Genomic DNA, 21,027 nt, shown 5'->3' on the forward strand with positions numbered 1-21,027 from the left:
AAAAGAAGAAGGCAACCCAGACCTGGTGTTTCCCAACCCTCAACCTAGTGACAGAAGGCAGTCCAGGTAGGACCAATTCTATCTCTACAATAAAATAGCAGTCATCTGAGGACAAGCATGGCACCACTGGCAAACGGATAGGTCCCAGAGTCCAGTTCAAAACAATCAATCAGGGAAGAACTCTCTGTCCCTTATAAGACCAACACTTCCCTCCTATAACTAGATACACCAGAGTGGCAGTGGCATCAGCAATAAGACCTCTGCCACAACAAGTTTCTCATCCCCAAAATCCTCTTTGCCCTCAAAGCCTTAAGACTACCCTTCTCCACCAAGGGACACCAGGCTTCCCAGCATGAGAAAATATTTATACCCCATCAGCACCAGCAGAGACCAGTGGGAACCCCAGGTAAACCAAGAACAAAATAACATCACAAAGGCTCTACAAAATAAACTTTCATTGGAACTACAGACCACAGAAGTAGGCCACAGACTTCACACTAAATCTAAGCAGGGTGACTGCCTGCTAAAAATGAAAAGGAGAGAGAGAGAAAGACAAAGAGAGAGAGAGAGAATTGAATTAAAATGTAACATATCAAAATATGTAGAATGTATTTAATGCAGTGTTGAAACAGAAAATTATTCCCCTAAATATTTACATTGGAAATAGGGAAAGGTCTCGAATAATTAGTCTAAGTCTCTACTTCAAGAAATTAGAAAAATGTGGTTTCAAAAAAAAAAAATAGTTAAGAAGAATAAAACCTACTATTTGATAGTACAACAAGGTGACTATAGTCAATAATAATTTAATTATACAGCTTAAAATAGCTAAATAGTACAATTAGATTGTTTGTAACCCAAAAGATAAATGCTTGAGGAGATGGATACCCTATTCTTCATGACGTGATTATTAGGAATTGCATGCCTGTATCAAAACATCTCATGTACCCCATAAGATTATACACCTACTATATACACACAAAAATTAAAAAAAAAAAAAAGAAATGAGAAAAACAAAAGCAAACTAAACTCAAAGACAAAAGGATGGGAATATTAAAGATATGATCAGAAATCCAGAAAATTGGCAACAGAAAACCAATAGAAAAAATTCAGTAAAGCACAAGCCAATAAAATTGATAAAACCCTAGCGAGACTAGCAATAATGAAAAGAGAAAACACAAATCACCACTATGAGGCATGAAACAAGATATATCACTACAGGTCCTGAAGCCATTAAAAAGCACAATAAGGAAAAACTACACACAACTTTACCCTCAGAAATTTAAAAATTTAGAAGAAATGGACCAATTTCTCAAAAGTTACTAGCTGCCAAACTCAACCAAGATGAAATAGTTTGATTTGTACTATAATTAAAGAAATGAATTAGTAATTAAAAGGTTCACAAAGAAAGAATTCTCCAGGCCCAAACAGTTTCACTAGAGAATTCTATCAAACATTTCAAAAAAAATTAACGCTAATTTTACATAACCTCTTTCAAAAAACAAGAAAAGAGAGAACACTTCCCAGCCTATATTATGAAGCCCATATTACCCTAATAATCAAACCAGAAAAAGTACAAAAAAGAAAACTACAGACCAAAACTTTTTATAAACTTAGATGAAAAAGTCCTTACCTACCTATTAGCAAATCGAATAAAACAATGTATAAAAAGAATTACCCACCATGACCAAATGAAATTGATTCCAGGTACTCAAGTTTACTTCCGTGTTTGAAAATCAGTCAATGCAACTGATCACATCAACAGTATAAAGAGAAAATATATAGTTTTATTAACTGATTTAGAGAAAGCATTTGAGATAGAAAAACTTTCATGCAGTGAGGGACAAAGGAGAATTAATTCAACTTCATTGAGAGCATCTACAAATAATCCACAGCTAACATCTTACTTGATGAAAGACTACTTGTAGACAAGGCTAGGATGTTCACTTTTACCACTTATTTCAACATTGCTGGAAGTTCGAATCACTGAAATAAGTAAACAAGAAATAAAAGACACACAGATTGGAAAATAAGAGATTAAACTGCCTCAATTTGCAGATGATGTGATCATCTACATGATTGGCTGGAACTAACAAATGAGTTCAGCAAGATCATAGAATGTAAGATAAACACAAAAATATCAATTACCTTTCTTTTTTTAAAATTTTTTTTTATTTTTTATTATTATTATACTTTAAGTTCTAGGGTACATGTGCATAACGTGCAGGTTTGTTACATATGTATACTTGTGCCATGTTGCTGTGCTGCACCCATCAACTCGTCAGCACCCATCAACTCGTCATTTACATCAGGTATAACTCCCAATGCAATCCCTCCCCCCTCCCCCCTCCCCATGATAGGCCCCGGTGTGTGATGTTCCCCTTCCCGAGTCCAAGTGATCTCATTGTTCAGTTCCCACCTATGAGTGAGAACATGCGGTGTTTGGTTTTCTGTTCTTGTGATAGTTTGCTAAGAATGATGGTTTCCAGCTGCATCCATGTCCCTACAAAGGACACAAACTCATCCTTTTTTATGGCTGCATAGTATTCTATGGTGTATATGTGCCACATTTTCTTAATCCAGTCTGTCACTGATGGACATTTGGGTTGATTCCAAGTCTTTGCTATTGTGAATAGTGCCGCAATAAACATACGTGTGCATGTGTCTTTATAGCAGCATGATTTATAATCCTTTGGGTATATACCCAGTAATGGGATGGCTGGGTCATATGGTACATCTAGTTCTAGATCCTTGAGGAATCACCATACTGTTTTCCATAATGGTTGAACTAGTTTACAATCCCACCAACAGTGTAAAAGTGTTCCTATTTCTCCACATCCTCTCCAGCACCTGTTGTTTCCTGACTTTTTAATGATCACCATTCTAACTGGTGTGAGATGGTATCTCATTGTGGTTTGGATTTGCATTTCTCTGATGGCCAGTGATGATGAGCATTTTTTCATGTGTCTGTTGGCTGTATGAATGTCTTCTTTTGAGAAATGTCTGTTCATATCCTTTGCCCACTTTTTGATGGGGTTGTTTGTTTTTTTCTTGTAAATTTGTTTGAGTTCTTTGTAGGCTCTGGATATTAGCCCTTTGTCAGATGAGTAGATTGCAAAAATTTTCTCCCATTCTGTAGGTTGCCTGTTCACTCTGATGGTAGTTTCTTTTGCTGTGCAGAAGCTCTTTAGTTTAATGAGATCCCATTTGTCAATTTTGGCTTTTGCTGCCGTTGCTTTTGGTGTTTTAGACATGAAGTCTTTGCCCATGCCTATGTCCTGAATGGTACTACCTAGGTTTTCCTCTAGGGTTTTTATGGTATTAGGTCTAACATTTAAGTCTCTAATCCATCTTGAATTAATTTTCATATAAGGAGTAAGGAAAGGATCCATTTTCAGCTTTCTACTTATGGCTAGCCAATTTTCCCAGCACCATTTATTAAATAGGGAATCCTTTCTAACAATAAACATGTTAAAACCAAAATTAAAACCACAATGCCATTTATTGCTCCAAATAATGTAATACTTAGATATTAATATAGTTTGGATAATTTCTCCTCACCCAAGTCTCATGTTGAAATGTAATCCCCAATGATGGAGGCAGGACCTGGTGGGAGGTGTTTGAATCATGGGGGTGAACCCCTCATGAATAGCTTGGGTCACTGCCTTTGTGAACTCACTCTGAGTTCACAGGAAATCTGGTTATTTAAAAGCGTGTGGCACCTCCCCCCACCCCACCTTGTTCTTGTTTTCCACATGTGACGTGTGAGTTCCCACTTTGTCTTCTTCCATTAGTAAAAGCTTCCTGAGGCTTCACCAGAAGCCATGTTTCCTGTGCAGCCTGCAGAACCATGAGCCAATTAAACCTCTTTTGCCTATAAATTATCCAGTCTCAAGTATTTCTTTATAGCAATGCAAAAACCACCTAATATGCACAGATATGTACTTAAAAACATGCACATAATCTATATACTAAAAAATTACAAAATACTGATGAAAGAAACCAAAGAACGAAATAAATAGAAGAACACTGTTTTCATGACTTTGATGATGCAATACAGTATAGTATAGAAGTCCCTTCTCAAATTTGTCTATAGGTTTAATGAAATTCCTATCAAAATCCTAGCACATTTACAGAAGGTAGTCCAGGTAGGACCATTCTCTCTCTACACTAAAAGTTTATAAAAGATTTACAAAAGTTTATTTTAAAATTTATACAAAAAGGCACAATCTCAGAATTGATAACACAATCTTGAAAAAGAATAAAATAAGAGGAATCATACTATCAAATATTAAGGTATACCATATAACTATAGTACTCAAGACAATGCAATATAGGTGGAGAGAAAGACACATAGATCAAAAAATGCTACATGAGAATCCAGAAACGTACCCATACATATATGATTAACTAACTGATTTTTGACAAAGGTGCAGAAGCAATTAAATTTTGAAAGCATATCCTTTTCACCAAATGGTACTGGAGCAATTGAACATCCATAGGGGAAAAAGTCAATCTCAAATTCAGCCTCACAGCTCATATAAAAACTAACTCACAATGGAGCATTGATTTAAATGTAAAACATAAAACTGTAATTTAAAAATATATTACATATGTTAATATAATAGAAACTATGTTTTACAAAATAAACAGAAGAAAATCTTGGGGATCTAGCACTAGCAAAATGTTCTTAAACTTGACAACAAAGGAATAAATCCCAAAAGGAAAAATCCACAAGTTGGACTTCAAGAAAATTAAAAATTTTTGCTCTGGAAAAGACTATGTGAAGAGAATGAAAAGACAAGCTACAATGTAAGAAAAAAGCAAGAAAAATATAAGAAAAAAGTATTTGCAAATCATATAGCCTGCAAAGGGCTAGTCTCTCAAATAAATATATATATTTATTATATATTATATAAAATATATATTTCTTATATATAATATATATTTTTCATTTATATTTATATATTTATATTTATTATATGTATAAATATATATAAATTATATATATAAAAACTCAATGGTAAACCACTAATCCAATTAGAAATGAACAAATGACATGATCAGACATTTATTAAAGACAACATATAGATGACAAATACAAACATGAAAAGATGTTCAACATCATTAGCCATTAGGAAACTAAACATTAAAATCACAAACCACAGTGCAATACCACTGTGGGCCTATCAGAGTGATTAAAATATAACATAGTGACAACACTAAATGCAGCAAGACTCCAAAGAAACTGTATCACTCCTGCATTGCAGGTGGGAATATAAAATGGTGCAACCATTCTGAAAGGCAATTTGGCTGTCTCTTATAAAACTAAACATATAATTACAGAAATTGCACTCTAGGGCATTTATTCCAGAGAAATAAAAACTTATGTTCATACAAAAACCTGTACAATATTTGTATGAATGTTCACAGCAGCTGTATTCCTAATAGCCAAAAACTGGAAGCAACCGCGGTGTCCTTCAATGGGTGAATGGTTAAAGGAACTGTGGTACATGTATCACAGAATACTACTCAGCAATAAAAGGGAAAGAACTGTAGATAGTTAGATAATGTTTAGATAATTATGCTGAGTTCATCTCAAAAGATTACATATTATGTAATTCTATCTGTATGCCATTTTTAAATGACAAATTTTAAGTGGTTTTCATGTGTTAGGTATCAGACGGGGGAGTCAAAGGTAGGTGGTTACAAAAGGGCAATACTAGGAATCCTAGTGGTGATGAAAGTGCTCTGTATCTTGACTCTGATGGGGGATACCTGAGGCTACCTGAATCTACACATGTATTATAATGTTACAGAACTAAACACACACACAAATGAGTACACATTTTTTTAAAGAGAAAAAACGATGAAGTTTTAAAATTTTGGGAATAAAGTCTTTTCATAGGTTTTTTGTTGTTGTTGTTTCAGACGGAGTCTCGCTATGTTGCCTAGGCTGGAGTGCAATGGCCGGATCTCAGCTCACTGCAACCTCCGCCTCCCGGGTTCAAGCGACTCTCCTGCCTCAGCCGCCCAAGTAGCTGGGATTACAGGCGTGGCCACCATGCCCACCTAATTTATTGTATTTTCAGTAGAGATAGAGTTTTGCTATGTTGGCCAGGCTAGCTTCCAACGCCTGACCTCAAGTGATCCGCCGGCCCTGGACTTCCAAAGTGCTGGGATTACAGACATGAGCCACCGCGCCCAGCCGCCTTTTCATAGGTTTAAAAGAGAAGGTAATTGTGCAAAATATGGAAAAGCAAGTCACAGAATGTGAGAAAATATTTGCAAAACTCAGAACATTGCTGATCTCTTCCCCTTCCAGTAACCAACCCTTCTTCTTTCCACTAACGATATTTCCTGGTCTTGTAAATTCCAAGATTCTCTGCTGTGCTGCACTTATTTGGTATTGAATGCACACTACTCGTTTATGATCCATTCATGCACATGTGTATGGCACATCTCCTCAGTGAGGCTGTATGACTAATATGCCCCCATAATGCCTATCAGAGTGAATTCATCTGTTTAATGTTCAAGGTACAATCTGGTTATTCTAAACCAAGGAAATTTTTTCTTTTTTCCATATTTATTTATCTTCCCTCTATTTCTTTTTTTACGATAGACAATTCTTTCGAGGTTTTATATTTACAGAAGAACTGAGATAATCGTACAGATAGTTTTCATATCCGCACTACCCAGTTTCCTCTATTAACAGTTTACATTAGTATGGTACACTTGTTACCGTTGATGAACCAATATTGACACATTATTGTTAACTAGGAGTCCATTGTTTTTTCAGAGTTCTTTATTTTTACTTACCGTCCTTTCCCTGTACGTGGGTCCCATGCAGTATATCACGTTACATTTACCAGTCATGTCTTTTTAGTTTCTTCTTTGCTGTGACAATTTTTTAGACTTTCCCAATAAAACCTTTTTAGAAATTTTAAGATTTTTTTCTTGAGAATTATCCGGGATAGGTACTTTCTTAAGCCTTTTATCTTTGCTGACGGTATCATAATTCTAATGAGGTTAAAAAATGAAGTAAGAAACTCACATGGCCCATCAGACTGTGTCTTTTCACCCTACATAGTCATTCTCTAAAATACCTAAGAGAAAGAAGCTGGTGAATAGAAATCTATTTCCAGACATACTTTTAAGGACACTGACTTAATCATTCCTCCCACTCTCCATTTCTACATTTAGGGTCACCCCATTTGGTTGGGCAGATTGTTCATGGCACCAAGGCACTCAGCCAGAGGGTGGGATAAAATCCACACCACACTCTACTCCCCAAGCTATATACCCATAGATTGCCTCTCCTGTAGGAACTGCTTATGACAAATTTACACAGAGGTGCTATTTGAGCTGGGGAGGTTGGGGTTTCTAAGTATAGATAGTTCTACCACCCATTTGTCTTTTAAATTTATAATTCTTCTCTGATACTCAAATCAGTATCATTTTATCCCTTACCTGAACCATTGCAATTACCTTCTAATTGCAATGAATACGTACAAAACACTTTAGCATAACCTACAACATCTTCAGCTGTCCTCAGCTTACCTTATTGGCCTCATCTACCTTTGCTATCTGGCATACAGCCTGTAATCTAGCTACATGGCGCTATCGGAACATAAGCTCTTTTGTACCTGTAGAAAATGGGGCAAAAGAAGCCCCAAACAGATCTCGAGAATTCGAGGTCAAAGAGAACTGTGACCCAGTTCCGAGATGAAGCATCAACACTGAAACATAAAAATGGATGTTCAATGTGTCTAAGCAGATGGGGCAGTAGTCAGCCATACAAAAACAGAATGTTTGAGAAGGTATTGGAAATATCTAAGAGAGAGGCAGACTCAAAAGAACCCTTTGCTTAAAAACAAGAGCTGATTCAGCAGTGACCTGTGGGCGCCAATGTTCAAAGAAGCAAAAACATCTCAGCTGAAGACAATAATGCAGAGGGCTAGATGAACCCGTTCTTGTGCAGATTCCTCGCCACAACTAAACCCTATAACTCAGGCCTACACAGGTCAGGGGGAAAAGGGGTACTAAAGTGACTGAGATTGAGTTTTTGCCACCAAATGAAATGGAGGTCTGAGTTCATAGACCCAACTACAAACAATTACTAAATATTTCCCGGTACTTATTAATGTATCTGATACATAGCATGTTCCCAAAGAATGTTTATTGAAAGAATGAACAAAACTCCTAATAATTACTTTAAGCCATCTCCAAGTCCTAAAATCCTGTCGTTTCCCACTAGGTGGCGACATTGGCTGGAGTTCTTTACTTCCTGTGTCGTTCCAGGATTATTTTCCCCAGTGACCCATGGATTCTAGTTTGTAGTTGGCAGAGGTCTTTCAGACTATTTTATCGGAATCTTTTAGATTTCTTCACATGTGAAACTGGGATTTTTGTCTCTAATCTTTCCCAGGCTGCCTCTGTAACTGCTGGGGAAGAAAGACGAAAGAATCTTGCTGCAGTTCATTTAAATACCAGAGCAACCACAGTAAACACGTCCATTTCCCTCTCTTAAAAATGCTCTTTGGACATAGACTGCGCAGGATTTTTCTCCCCTCTGCAAACATTTCTCAGATCTGTCTCTCCTCCATGTTCCCCACGCCCATTTATCTATCAGAAGAATTAATCCGTTTTAATTTATTTTTTAAACTTTTCTAATTGCCTGAACATAAGAAAACAACTAGAAAAGCTTACTTAGAAAACAAGCTTCTCAAGACATAATTTTAAAATTAGAACATTGTCATATACTTACCCTCTGAAAAACCAAATTTAAAGAAAAACTCAGTTACTTGAAAGTGAATAGCGAAGGGACTAGAAAAATTAGTAAAAACTACTGTAAAGGGGGGAATAAAAAAAGAAAAGTTTAAATGTGTTTTCTTCTGACCTGAGCCCTGAGAAAACATGCAGAGGACACCACTGAATCACTGTCAATGAGCTTTGTGGAATTTTGTTTTTTTCTGGGGTTTCTACTCCTCATTCTAGTTTACACACTCTCCTGAGGCATCATCTCAGGCAGTTTTTGTCATGCACCAGTCCTAATACTGGAAAGCTTTTTCCTGCTGATTTCCCAGCCTATCTCTTCAGGAGGCTCTGGCCTCACTCACTCCTCAGGTATAGATTTGTGGAGCCAGTGATTTACTATGCATTTCCATCTGAATGTCTCCCAGAAAACTCAAATTCAAGAGGTCCAAAGCCTGACTTCACCACCACCCACTGTAGGTCCCTTATCTGGAACAATTATATCACCATCCACTCAGGACAGAAACCTGGGAATTCTCCCCAAATCTTCCTTTTTCCTCACCCCACATTTAATCCGTCACCCAGTCCTGTCATTTGTATCTACTCTACATCTCTTGTCTCTATCCCTTCTGCTGTATTTCTAATGCAGGTTGAGTATCCCTTATTCAAATGCTTGGGACTAGACGTGTTTCAAATTTGGGATTTTTTCAGATTTTGGAATGTTTGCATATACATGATGAGATATCTTGGGGATGGAAGCCACGTCTAAACATGAAATCACCTGCATCTTATATACACCTTATACACATAACCTGAAAGTAATTTCATACAATATTTTTATTAATTGTGGGGCTTTATGGAGAAACTGCCTTTGGCACATTGGGCCTTCACATGTGACATTTTATTACCCTCTGTGGACATGTGGTGGGGGGTACTCAGGGCATGGTGGAAAGGATATATCACAGCTGAAAGGGATTGAGAGACCCTGTGCGTTGTGCACCTGCATTGTGACCACAATCTGTTACATGAGATCAAGTGTAAACTGTTTCACTTGTGTCAGGTTGGCACTCAAAACATTTCAAATTTTGGAGCATTTCAGATTTTGGGTTTTCAGATTAGGGATGCACAACCTGTATCCCTCTCTTGGTTTAAGACCTCATCAGCTCTCACGTGAATTGCTTCAGGATCTTAACAAATTTAATTGCCTCACCACCCTCCAAGTCATTACCTCATGATCCCTAGGTTGGTCTTTCCAAAACAAAATGGGACCAGGCATCTATCTGCTTAAAACTCTATTCTATCTCTAGAATAAAAGTCCAAACTCTTCCAGAAAGCCCTGAGTCAGCCCCTGAGTACTTCTCTGTCTTCCACCACTGCTACTGACCTGAACCCTGCATTCCACCCATCAAACCTACTTACACCCACAAAGGGGTCCTACCCTTGTGTGTCCCCATGCCTTTATTAACGCTCATGTTGCACCCTTTCTCTGGAATGTCCTTCTGTCTCCCTCTTCTCCCACATTTATCTGGAAATCTAGAAAACTTCTTATTTTTCAGGACCCAGATCATCCCCCAAATTAATCATTCCTTCCTCCTGGTATATTATATGTAAATCTACTATTAGTGGCATTATAGTTTAATGCCGATACTGTTAGCTTTCTAATAGCAGGGACTACTCCTTATGTTTGCATTCTTTAGTGCCAGGCACTCTCCTTAGCTCTGGGACTCAGTACTCAGAATATCTCAAACAATGAATGAATGAAGAGGTAGAATATTGATTATCAAAATTTACTGATGATCTAATGAGATGAGCACTGTGCTAAAAGCTTTATTAAATATTATCTCATTTAATTCTCTCAACCGTCCAATGAGGTAAGTTCTATCATTATTCTATTTTGCAGATGATATATTTTAAGAAGTTATCAAATATATGCAAAATTACTATATGCAAATTAGGGGCTTAGGTTCATCACTTAGTTTGCCTGACCAGAGTTCAATTTCTTAACCTCAGATATCTATACTGCTTCTTCAAAGACTGAACACAATGAAATACTGCTCTGACTTTCAAAAAAAAAAAAGTTTTAAAGAACATCATGACTTCTACAAACTTACTGCTTGTGAGTTTGATGCTGATTCCAGGAGGAAAAAGTAAGAGTGAACCTCAGACATGGTTTGTGAGTACTTAGTAAGAGGAGTCAAGTACCACTGGGCATTACTAGGATGCAAAATGGTCTGTTTCTCTAAGAACACTTTCCTTCCCTTCTGAGAGGCAGGATGACTTGACTGGAAAACCAGGGAAATAAAATAGCTGAGTATAGGTGTGTGATTATCTAATATCCTTCTTAGCCTTGCCCAACTGTGTATTAGTCATGACATTTTGGGTGTTGACGCCAGCTTCAGAGCTGAGGTCTAAATCAGTGTTTCTCCAAGCACAAGTATGTAGGACTACCATCTGTACTGTTTGATAACAATGGACTTCCAATTTTCATGCCCAGAAAGTCTGAATCCATAGATCTGGTGGCCTAGAAATCTGCCCCCAGTTGCCTCTGATACAGACAGACCAGAAACATGGGTCCAAACCAATCACAAGTACTCATCTGTTTGCCAGGAATCTTGGTTTAAGCCAATTAGTTCAGGTGTTACCTGGTAATGATTACTGGTCCAGGCATAGGTGCTTGGGTGACCAACCATCTGGGTTTGCCCAGGACTTTCTTGGTTTTAGCACTGAATGTCCCACATCCCAAGAAACCTCTCACTCCTAAGCAAATCAGGATTGTTGGTCCACTCTAGAGGGTGGTCCTAATAAGGTTGAAAGAATAGTCTTTCATTTACACTTTCTCTCCTTCTCACCCTCCCTCTGGACAAAAACAAGAAACCGTGTTATCCTCCCTGCTATTGGCAGCCATCTTACAACCACAAAGGAAGTTGACCTGAGGACAACACATGGGAGAAGGTAAAGCCAAATTACAAACAGCAAAACAGAGTCATGGCTGTGGTTGTATCATACTTGGAGCCCTTCCTACCTCTATGCACTCATAAATGTCCTTATTGTTTACTCCAGGTTGATTTAGCATTCCATGCTTGCAAGCAAAACCATCCTAACTAATGCACTTTGGCAAATCAGGATGTTAGGAAGAAATAGGACAAAGTCTCTTAAACAAAATGAAGATGTGGGCTCAAAAACAGAACAGTAGAGTGAATCTGTCACTTTTGATTGTGGATAAAGAATGTCTCTGGGATCTGTATTACCGAAGGTTGTGGGGAAAAGTGTGTTGAGAACCTGAATCAGTATACAAAATATTTTCTGAAAGCTGACACAATGGCCTAAATCTAGCAAGATAAAATTTAATAGCACTACTTTTAGACCCGAAACAGTAATTAATTCCACAAGTTCAAGATAGTGGGAACGTGGCTTAAGAACAGCAAGTGTGAAAGATTTAGGGATTTTGTTTGACTGTAAGCGCAATATAAGCCAATAGTGTGATGCAGTTGCCAAAAATGCTAATGCGATTTTAGGCTGCCTTACTAGAAGTGTAACAAAGATTTCCTCCAGGCCACACCAGCCATAATAACCTTTAAAAACAGGGGCTTTCTGCTTCTTAAACCACACGTGTTCTCCCATTCAATGCATGGGACTTCTAGTTACCCTCCCTGCACCAGATCTTTCTGGGAATTCTTTTTTTTTTTTTTTTAAGACAGAGTCTCACTGTGTCACCCAGCCTGGAGTGCAGTGGCGTGATCTTGGCTCATTGCAACCTCCACCTCCTGGGTTCAAGCAATTCTCCTGCCTCAGTCTCCCGAGTAGCTGAGACTACAGGCACATGCCACCATACCTGGCTAATTTTTGTATTTTTAGTAGAGACGGGGTTTCACCATATTTGCCAGGCTGGTCTCGAACTCCTGACCTTGTGATCTGCCTGCCTTGGCCTCCCAAAGCAATGGGATTACAGGTGTGAGCCACTGCACCCGGCCTGGGAATTCTTTAGGGTTCTCTTACTGTGAACTTGTCCCTCAACTTTCTTTTGGAAATGACCTCAACACTGAATTAATTTAGCTGCTTGCTTTCTGCATTTTGAAGTACAAGCTGCTAAACACTGAGGAAAAACTGATAAATGATAGCACTGTAAGCTCATTTTCACCATTCTCAGCGAGGCTCTCCAAACTCTTCAGTAATCTCCCATTTGCTTTGGGAGACAGAAGGATCACTTGAGGCCAGGAGTTTGAGACCAGCCTGGGCAATATAACAACACACCATCTCTATTCAAAAAAAAAAAAAAAGCCAGGTATGGTGACCCATGCCTATAGTCCTTGCTACTTGGGAAGCTGAGATGGGAGGATCAGTTGAGCCCGGGAATTTGAGGTTATAGTGAGGTATAATTTTGCTACTGCACTCCAACCTGGACAACAAAGCATGGCCCTCTCTCTCAAATTAATAATAATAATAATCTTTCATTGTCCCAAGACAGGACTCTGACCCTTCTCTAATAACCTTTACTCCTCTCCCCAAGATGTAGAGACCTGGCCTCTTTCTTTTAGAAAATATACTGTGAATTAACATAGCCCTTGCCCTCATCTCCTCCTTTGGGACCTCAGTCCTATTATTTTCTGGATACCTGCATGGATTATCCACTTCAAACTGAGAGACACTGAGACATGTGGAGGCCAATAAGCATCTTCAACTGGGCATCCTCTGAATTCCTCCATGTTTTCCATGAATCTCTTTGGTCCCAAGGCTTCTGTCATTTAAGTACAAGGAATCAAAGTGCCGAGGCCCTCTAGGTGCCAAGTAGGCCTGTGTTTCAACTAACTCTGTGGCCTGGAGCCAGCTGGTGCCTCCATATTTCACACACAACAGCTCCTTCAGCTTTTGTTTGTGGCCTTCTTTCAGACAGGTTATAAAAGCATGTATCTTATTTTTTTTTCATCTCCACATTTATTCTCCCCTTATCCCTACTAAAACTTCCTTCTCCATCATTTCACCAGACAAAAAAGTTCTCCTGGAAGCTGGATCATATAACCAGCTGCTCTGGGGTCTGTTTCTCCAATCCAACCATTGTGCCCAGTCATACCTGCAGCCCAGCCATGAACATACCCCAGGCCCAAGATGCGTCTTTCCCATGTGGAAAAATCAGAGGCCAATGAACAGGAAGTCACATCCTTGGCTTTTCAGATCTGGATTCTTTTCTCTGCTCTCCCAGTTCAGCGGAAGGTCTCTCTCCTCCTATCTTCATCACTACTCTGTGTCTGACACCTCTCATCACTTCAGAGCTTGTTTCTCTCTAGAATCTCCTGCCTCATTTTTTTCAGACGTTCTTCTTTTTGGCATGGATACACACTAAAACCTTTCAAACCCTTCTTAAACCATAATAGAACAAGAAATTTAAAGAAGAAAAAAAATATAAAACATTTAACCCAGTGACACAACTAATAAAAATGTTCCCAGAGTAAAATCTAATGTGAATCCTCCTCTACAAATAAGCCCACATCTTTCTTTCTCTTTAAGTATTGTGAGTGGGATTGGCAAAGCAGACACAAGCTTTTTTTCTTTTACTTTCTTTTTGGAGGAATTTGATGTGAACAGGGCAGTGGGGTGAACAGATAGAGGACAAGTACTCTTTTTCCTTCTTTTCCTCCTTCTACAGTATTGAGATTGAATTACAAAAGAAGAGAATGTAGGGTCAGTTTCCTGACCCCGTGTGCTTTCACAGAGCCATCCCAGGTGCTCAAGGCCACTTCAGCCTGCTCTTGGGCTGCAGCTTAAGGTGGGCTCTGAGCTAGCTAAGGTTGGACAGCCCTTCTGTGTGCTCCTGCAGTGGCAAACACTGACACATCTTTGTCCTCTTCGGTTCCGGCCCCTCGGTCTCCACCAAAGAGCCAGCCCTTACCCCAACCTCCAATAAGCAGAGTACACACATCGAGGCCCCTGACTCACAGCTTCTCTGCCATCAGCTTTGTGTTGCTAATGTCTCCCCATCATAGCCCCCACCTTATGAGCTCTCGTACAGCTTCCCCGTGCTCCCCACCTCTCCTCAACTGCACCATGTGCCGTCCACTTCCCACCCTGCTCTACTGTCACATCGAGTCCCCAGTGAACACCTTGTTGCTAAATTCATTTATTATCCTCCAGTCCCTTTATTACTTGGATTCTCTACAATATTTATTGTTGGGTTTCATTTATTATTTCTTGAAATTTGTTGTCCCTTGTTCTGATGAAATCACTTGCCTTAGCCCGTCTTTCTACCTCACAGGCTATTTAATCTGTCTCCTTAGTTACCATAATTTATTCCCTTAAGTATTAGCATTGCCCAGGATTCTGGTGTTTCTCCTCTAATTTTTTTCACTCTTCACTCCATTCTTAAGTGATTATACCCACTGCCATGGTCTCAACCACCATCTATAGACTGTCAACTTCCAAAGCTACATTTTAAATACTAATCTCTCTTCCGAGTTCCAAACCCAACTTCCTCCTAAATGTATGCTGGATATCTAGTAAGAGACTTCAAATCCAACATATTGAAAATTGAACCCATCTTCACCCTTCCTTCATCCCAGTGCCTGGCCTTCCCCTCATTGTCAACAGCACCAAATTCTCAGACCCGGGGGCCATCTAGAACATCCCCGTTTTCATCAATCACCCACATCTTTTCTTTAGGTTAAAACCTCGTATCTTCTCTAGATGCCAAACTTCCAGTGATTTAGTCCAGGACTTTCTCATTGTCTAGCTGATGGCAATACCTTCCTGAAAGATTTCCTTACTTCTAAAGTCCCCGGACTGAACCCCACTACCTATCTCTCCCCTTCTCACTATTATTGAAATATTTTTTCTAATAACATGATAATCCTATTATCTTGCTAAAATCTTTTAGTAGTGGCTTCTCACTGACTTCAGGGCGAATGTCAAATCCCTTATCCTGTTTTATCAGCATTCTCAAACTCAGTCCACATGCTATTTAAGAGAGTGCCTTACAGTTCTCAGACTATCCTGCCATCATGAAAGAATAAATACAAGAAACAGGAGATAGAAAAGCCTTCCTTCCTTTCAAAAAATCAGTTTAAGCCCAAATCTCATGGTTAACTGTGTACTCACATGTTTCTCCTAACACTAGCTTGTGTAGTTCCTAAAAGCAGTAATAATTTTTTTCATATTTTTTATCTCTAATGTTCAGCTTGATATATTGTTCAATAAATGGATGAAAGCAAAGGCAAAAACAAAAGAAAAAAGAGTGAGAGGGAGGAAAAGAAAAGGAAAAGGGTGCAGGAGAAAGAAAGAGGGGGGAAATGAAAAAAGAGAATAGAGAGAAAAAGGAAATGGAGGGAGGGAGGAAGGGAAGAAAGAAGGAAGGAAAGAAGAACAAACAATTCTTAATGAAATTGTTTTATGATCACTTTCAAATCATGTTCTGCTCTTGGCGTGTCTCTGTCTGTCTTATAAACACATGCAGCCCCTAACAGCTTACCATACAATTTTTAAATCAAGCAATCTAATAAAATAATTTTTATTTGAAAGACAGAAAGAACATTTGACCTAAAGAATCCAAGAATCTTCTTGGGGAGCAAGCATCCGCAGACGGCTGGGGATTTTTATTTATTTATTTATTTTGGAGAAAAGGAAAAAATGTTAGGAATTGAGGAGAATTATTAACTTTTCATCCCATTAATATTTAACCCTAGGTAAATCTTTAGCAAGCAGGAGAGGGAATATTAAAGTTCCCCTATATTCTAATTGAAAACTATAAGTATGTTAGACCCCCAACTTAGGCAAAACTAGAGCCCGGAGTAATAACTGCTGCAAGAGTAAGCAACATTAGAGCCCTTTTTCCTGTTTTCTTATCTGTATAAGACACCATTTGATGGCCCTTTCCCTTTGCCTCTGGTGCTTCGCCTTTCCCCCAGCTGATATGATAGATATGATGTAAGATAATGTGCTGTGGATAATGAACTGATCAGGTAAGTCTGGACATAGGAAAGGGATTTCAATGCCAAGGTGTTCAGGAAAACTCCCCAGTCCTAAAAGGACTGTCATAAGATGCCACCAGTTCATAAAATGATCAGAGGGACTTCCCAGGACAACTTTCCACAGGTTAAGGTGAAAAGACTTGAGAACAAGATGATGTGTATGCTCTCCCAGGTGCAGTTATGTAATTTGGGAGCTCATAGGCTGATATTGAAAGGAAAAGTTTTCTTGTCCTTTGAAAGCCTTGGTCAGCAGTGTACACTTTCATGAGATTTGGTTTGTTGCATTCCATATCTTTTGACCTATGAGGAAGAAATAGGGAGAAAAATGTTCAGGAATGCGTCAATGAATTGCAATCAATGTGATGTGACATGGCTGCAAGCTGCAAATTGCATGTGAGTGAAGTAAAGGAGGTGAAAGGTTGGCAGGAGTCAGAGAATTTTCACTGGAATGGTGAGGATTTTGGACTTGACCCCCCACAGCTAATGAGTGCCCATTCATTGAAAGATTTTAAGCTAAAAAATGAAACAGATCTGGTTTTAGGTAGAAGAAAGAGAATGAAGACCAGGAAGCCAGTTTGGAAGTTTTGGAAATAATCTAGAATAGATATGATACAGTCCAAACTTCATCAGCAGAAGTGAAGAGCAGTGGTAAAAAAGGGCAAATGAGAGAGGGAGGAACTGAGAAAAAAATGGGAAGTGGTCATAGGAGACATTTGCCCTAGCTCACACGACTCCAGTTCCAGATTGCCTAATTTGACCAGTTGTTCCACAACCTGGCAAACACACAGGAAAGGACATTTTTTATACTCTTGACAAATCTTAGCATTTAAAGCAAAACTCACCAGCATTGCCCACTGGCAGTGCCTATGGTGCCTTTTAACATTAATGACTCGCTTCTCATTACTGATTTGGTTGGTACTCTTGGAAAACTAAATCACTGCTTTAACATAAAATTGCATCAATAAATACATGCTCCAGACACTAAAAAGATGTCCATTTCTTAACACTTGCATTTTTTAAAGTGCCCAGATGGAAAAATAAGCGACATACATGTATTCTCAAACTTTTGAAATGTACCTCTTATTTTATTTATAATATTCCATTGACTGCTTATAATACATTTTCTTCTGAATATAATTGAAGTTTGAGTCAGTAAAGAATAATGAAAAACATAAACTTAGCAAATAAATTATTTTAGATAAAATAACACACTTGTTCAGTCATTCTCAAACCTAAAATTCATTAAAATTACATTTGGGGAGCATTGAACATTTACTCCCTGGGGCCCATCTCTAGAGATTCTTACTTATTAGAATTAAAGAAGGAGGCAGAATCCGAATTCTACTTAACTTTCCCGGGTAGTTCTGATGTGGGTGATCCATGAACCACGCTTTGAGAATTTACACTATCTCTTTTGCACAGTACTTGTTCCACAGTATATCAGCAAAATGTGTCAGACTTTTCCATTATTGACAAAGATTTTTGCCTCTTCTCTTATTAAATACAAGTGTCATAATTCGTTTAGTTTAAGTTTCTTTTTCCTTCAAGATGGCAGACTAAAGATTTTGTTTATATACTTCATCCACTCAGAAATAACAAAATAGTGTATAGAGATTCACACTGTAAAACTTTTATCCAAGAAGGAACACGGAAGTTCAACATAAAAATGAAATTAACTTCAGTTACCTTTAAAAATACGGTAGGCAATGTCTTGTACTGTGGGTCCAGTGGAAAATAGTGGCTGGGTCCCCAGTGCTTGAGATGAGGTCTCTGCAATACACATTCTCACTGGGGAACTGAGCAACCCAGGCCACACAGGAACTACTTGACCCTTCCAAATGCTAGATCTGATTTGGGAAGTAGCGGGGAGACTGTGAGAAGGAGTGGCAGCAGGACGTGCTTTATGCATGCTTCCAGACCCTGGCACCCATAAAAGAAGGCTCTTCCTGATCCTAACTCATAGTGGGCTGCACAGAAAATGCCAGTCAGCACGGGCAGCAGTCACTAGTTTGGAGAATCTCAGGGACAGAGATTTGTAATCTAGTCTCAAGTGGAGGAGGAGCCCACATGGCCAGAACTGAGAGGTGACTGTGGCATGGGCTCAAGCCATGGGTGTGAAAGTTGTATGCCTCCACTTCCTGGGACACAGCTGGGAGGGGTATGGCCTGGGAGCTGTGATTTTCATCCCAGGCAGGGAGTTTTGTGGTCTGGGACACTTTCATGATCTGAGGACAGACTGCTTGAGTCTTGGCTGAGTGTTTCAGCTTGCTGCTTTTAGTAGGCCATGGGAGGAAACCCCACCAGGTTCAGAGCATAGGAGGGGTATGGGTCCCACTACTGCTGCTTGTCTGGGAAACCTAGCCACCCCTCTTTCTCCCACTGGCTCTTGGAGTGGAAGAAGTTGTTCCATTTCTCAGTGAAGCATTGCCTCAGTGGCCTGAGAACTGCCTTCTGACTCCAACTCCCTCAGGGCCCAGTGCTTGTGCTCAGCTTTTGGGAGCATGAGGACAGACTTGTCCAACCCAGCCCCACCTGGCATTTGGCATTTATTTTCTCCCTCATCCACCTAGAAGGCAGAGCATGAGACTAGGACCCCTGGGAGTGTCACGTCCCAGCACGTACCCTGGAACATCTGAGTACTTCTCCTGGTTAACAAAAGTCAAACATAATAAACATTGCTGCCACAATTATAGCTGGCTCCCACCTGCAAAAGACACCTACTTGCTAGGAGGTCAGTCTACACAACATCTGCTGATACAAGTGCTCAGGAAAGAGACAAACTTTGCACAACCTATGCTACCATCATCATCCACACTGCCTGAGTTACTTAGGATGTCCACTCACCTGCCCAGTACATTACTACTACAACTGACATTTGGGAAGGCCACCACACTAAGGCTATTTATAACCAAAGAGATCATATAGTCTATGCCACTCCCCCATGACCCTTGTCACGGCTGATGCTTGTGCCTACCACTAGAGGATGCAATGGCAGATTTACTTGGTCCAGCCCTGCTATGCTTTGCTGCCTCCCAACCCAGAGCTGAGCATGGCACCCAAGCCACTGTGTGTTCCACAGGCCAGCCAATTGCCTGAGGCACAAGAGCGTTTCTCCTGCTAAACAACTATCAAGCATACATGCTATTGCTACCACAACAGCTAGCACTTACTGGCAAGCCCTGACTGTTGGCCTGAAAATCAAATTGCACAACTCAATACAAAATCTTCTGACATAAATTGCACAGTGCTTGGGAATAAGATAAGATTTTTGAGATCTCTGCCACCCCACTTCTTCAGGAGGCTGTGAGCCTACTCATATGTCCAATACACTACTACTACAACCAGCATGTGAGAAAGCCACAACATTAAAGTTATCTATAACCAGGAATTCGTACAGAGATTTTGCCACTGAGAGCACCCAGAAACAAAGCCAAATGACCTTAGTTAATTAGTCAATATTCATTATAGTAATACTGCTCAAAGGGGAAAACAGTTCCATCTAAATGGAAGTAAATTCAAAGATAAGAAGTGATAATTTCTCCAGATGAGAAGAAACAGTGTAAAAATTCTGGAAGTGTATTAGTCCATTCTCACAGTGCTCTAAAGAAATACCTGAGACTGGGTGATTTATAAAGAAAAGAGGTTTAATTAGCTCATGGTTCTGCAGACTGTAGAGGAAGCATGGCTGAGGAGGCCTCAGGAAACTTACAACCATAGCAGAAAGCAAAGGTAAAGCAGGCACATCTTACATGGTCAGAGTGGAAGGAAGAAAGAAGAGGGGGAGATGCTACACACTTTTAAACAACCAGATCTTGGGAGTACTCACTATCATGAGAACAGCAAGGGGGAAGTCTGCTTCCATGATCTAATCACAAACTACCAGGTCCCTCCTCTGACATTGGGAATGACAATTTGACATGAGATTTGAGCAGGGACACAAATCCAACCATATCATCCAGCCCCTGGCCCCTCCCAAATCTCATGTCCTTCTCATATTTCAAAATACAATCATCCCTTCCTAACTGTCCCCCAAAGTCTTAACTCATTTCACCATTAACTGATAAGTTCATAGTCCAAAGTATCATCTGAGACAAGGCAAGTCCTTTCCACCTAGCCTGTAAAATCAAAAAGAAGTTAGTTACTTCCAAGATAAAATTGGGGGTATAGGTATTGGCTAAATACTCCTGTTCCAAAAGGGAGAAATCTGCAGAAACACAGGGGTTACAGGCCCCATGCAAGTCTGAAACCCAGCAGGGCAGTCATTAAATCTTAAAGCTCTAAAATAATCTCCTTTGACTCCATGTCTCACATCCAGGCCACA

General features: G+C 39.4%; 1 long non-coding RNA gene across 1 annotated transcript in view; it reads right to left on the bottom strand.

Annotated features, from left to right (window-relative positions):
* Positions 1–20,372, bottom strand: part of LOC108584640 — a 116,165-nt gene extending 95,793 nt beyond the window's left edge. The window contains exon 1 of the long non-coding RNA XR_001899961.3: positions 18,393–20,372. This is a non-coding gene — a long non-coding RNA (uncharacterized LOC108584640). The remainder of the gene's footprint in view (positions 1–18,392) is intronic.
* Positions 20,373–21,027: the final 655 nt, after the last annotated feature.

Source organism: Papio anubis, chromosome 2 (assembly GCF_008728515.1).
Source record: "Papio anubis isolate 15944 chromosome 2, Panubis1.0, whole genome shotgun sequence".
NCBI lineage: Eukaryota > Metazoa > Chordata > Mammalia > Primates > Cercopithecidae > Papio > Papio anubis.